Below are 3,360 nucleotides of genomic sequence, written 5' to 3'. Positions count from 1 at the left end.
TCACATTTAAATGCTGAAGTGCTCTAACGATAGCCACATGTGGTTTTCCCAGCCAAATTTTAAGAAATCTCACTATTACGCTTGAATTCCATCACGAATAACTTTTTTTCAGGAAAATTCTCACCAAAAATGCTTTGTACGCTTGTAAACAATGAGATGAGATATCACTGGCAATGATTTAACAGCTGTCAGACGAGCGATTTAGAAATGACAGGCAGTCTGAAGTTGGTTGTAGTTTTTTCATCTCACCCTGTATTTCGAGGACTTACAAACAGGATGGTATACAAATATCTAGAAAAAATTGTTGCCAAATTTGTTAATATTTTACAAATTTTGGCTAATTCTAATTAGCTAATATGTGGGTCGACTTTCTAAATTAATTTTTTTGCTTCATTTAATTGAATCAGACTTTTATCGAATTAATTACTCTTGGATATTCCATTCCATGTTATTAAAAGTCAAATTCACTTTAAGCTTATTTATGACAGAAAATCACACATTTCCACAAGTAATCTCAGCTTTAACCACTCATAGAAATTATTTTAATTTTCAAAATCCATCAAATCCACCCAACATATGAACTGGTGTAACAATCACATGTCATTAACCACAAACAGATGATATGAAACACCGCACCCGTTTCCTGCGACATTTACTCGCTGAAGATTAACCATTCATTTTCCTATCAACACCAACAACGATACATTGAATATGTCAACCTAACGCAGTATATTGTTCTACGACTCTACCTTATTATCACAATTTACCCCTTTACGAGGGATTTCCCCTAAGGATATGCGGCAGGAAAAAATAATTATTTACACATCATACAAATATGACAGTGACAAAAGAAAGAAAAGTGAAAATTCATCATTAATTTTGATAAACAATACACACACTAACGTACGCACGCATACACATACACATCAAATTCAGAAGAAAAGTTTGAAAGTAAAAGTGAGATGACTTCTGGTGGTGGTGATGATGATGATGAAGATGACATGTGTTTCATATTTAACTCCACTTCACAACTCTTACTCAGACTTTCCTGACGTTGAGAGTTTGTTTTGTTTTTTACGTTTTAACTGAAGAAATAAATAATTACAACACACAACAACAAAGTAAATTCAGGATAGATGATTACGCAGGCAGGATCACGTGTGTTATAGTTGTGAAGGAGTATCCGTACACATTAACAATACATATGAATAGCTGAATCGAGTTCTAATAAGATGACAATAAACAGAGTGCTCAAGAAATTCATTAAACAATATGCCAAAGATATTAAACAAATACGAAATGTATAACAATAAACAGCACATGAATATTACGAAGATGATGATAAAGTAGCAATGGTTGTGCAAACGCGAGCAAACAACACGAGTATGTGCCTAAGGCATATTTTTCATTAATATTTGTTTCTTATCAACATCAGATCATCTTCGTCATCCACTTCTAAGTGTTTATTAATGTTGGAGTGGAAGTTGTGAAAGGATATTAATCAGATATAAAGTTGGTAACTTTGTTTGTATTTTTTTTTGGAAAGGGATGCTTTGCCAATTTACGATTTAAATCAAAAATCTGTTTATAAGGGCTGCAGAGAAATGCTATTACCTGTGTTTATACACATACCAATGGAATTATTCTAGTCACGAGTTATTGAAAAGCAACAAATGAAAAATGCATAATATGAAAATAATCAAATAAGGATTTAATACATTGGATTCAATGGTTGCAAAGAGACATCTTTAGCAACACAATTTTTGATTACTTATTATAAGTGGCATCTTCGGAATAATAGTTCAAAGTACATATTTCAATTGGGGGTTTGGCGATTTCATTGTCTCGCATTAAGCCACAATTAAATATATACTGGGCTTTTGAAAGGCTTTGATTTTAAGTGGATCCTAAAATTAAGAGTATACTCTCTGAAATAATATCCCCGAGTGAGTTTTTTGGTAATATATATTTGTCAAAACTAAAAAAAAGGTTTAACGGAATAATTTAACATTTCCAAATCCCATCGAAAGAAAACAGAAACAAAATAAAAAACTGTGCCAAATAAATAACGGAAAGGACAGATATTAATATACGCTCAACGGTAGCCAATGAAAACATCATATGATTATTAACATAATATTAAATATTAAATATTTCAACAAGAATATGTTTTTAAAATTATTTGTTAGAAACACTTCAAACACTTCATCTGGACAGAAGGCCTTCCCATGGTAGGCGGAGGGACTTCCCACAGAAGGTCTTTTTGCATAAGACCAGATGGTCTAGGTATTGAATACCAGGAGGTCCTTTCATATAAGACCAGAAGGTCTACTTGTAAAAGACAACAAGGTGTTCTTATAAAAGACGAGAAGGCCTTCTTATAGAACATGATAAGGTTTTCTTATAGAAGACAAGTAGGTCTTCTTTTAAAAAAACAAGTTAAAAAGTATCAGTCGGTATTGCCGCCAGAGATATACCCTCAGCCTATGTTCGATTATCTAAATATATTTTGACTAGTGTTAAGGTTATTGAAACGTTTGCCCATTTCCTATCGGATGTTAATTTGGCGATTTATGAGCTTCGTGTGTACTCAAAATTTCAATATTTTGTGGGGGAGGTACCAGAAGGAGGGGACCGATCTATTCCCCCTTCACACCAGACCATGTGATACATACAAACACACAAATACAAATATTAGGATGTGTGAAATTTGAAGACAATCGGACTTTTACATCACATTTAATGAGATTGTAATTATTCAAAATTTTGACCATTTGTGGGGGAGGCACTTGATGGAGTGGACCAATATTGTCCATTTTCACACCTGTCCTAGCACTGACCCAAATATTAGGATTTGCAAAGTCGGAGCAAATTCGGATTAGCCTTTCTCTTTCTGTGCAAAATATATATATTTTTTTAAATTTCGACCTTTTGTGGGGGAGGTACCAGAAGGAGTGGGCCGATATTGTTCATCTTAACACCAGACCTTTATATAAATATTGGGATGTGTGAAATTTAAAGACAATTGGACTCTTACATAACATTTTATGAGAGTTGTAATTATTCAAAATTTTGACCATTTGTGTGAAGGAGTGGACCGATATTGCCCATTTCCGAACTCGATCTAAGTTTGACAAAAATATTACGATGTAGCCAATTTGGACCAAATCGGATACTCCCTTCGAGAGTTATCGTGCGCACCAGCCAGACAGACAGACGGACGGACATCGCTAGATCGACTACAAATGTTCTGAAACGGATTTGGTCCAAAGAGACCTAGGGTCTAAAACCGTTATTTCGACTAGGCACGTTTTGGCCGTATCAAATGATATATACCCTCTGTAGCCATATGGCTGAGGG

This window comes from Musca domestica, unplaced genomic scaffold (genome assembly GCF_030504385.1).
Source record: "Musca domestica strain aabys unplaced genomic scaffold, Musca_domestica.polishedcontigs.V.1.1 130, whole genome shotgun sequence".
NCBI lineage: Eukaryota > Metazoa > Arthropoda > Insecta > Diptera > Muscidae > Musca > Musca domestica.
This window is presented reverse-complemented; position numbering follows the sequence as displayed.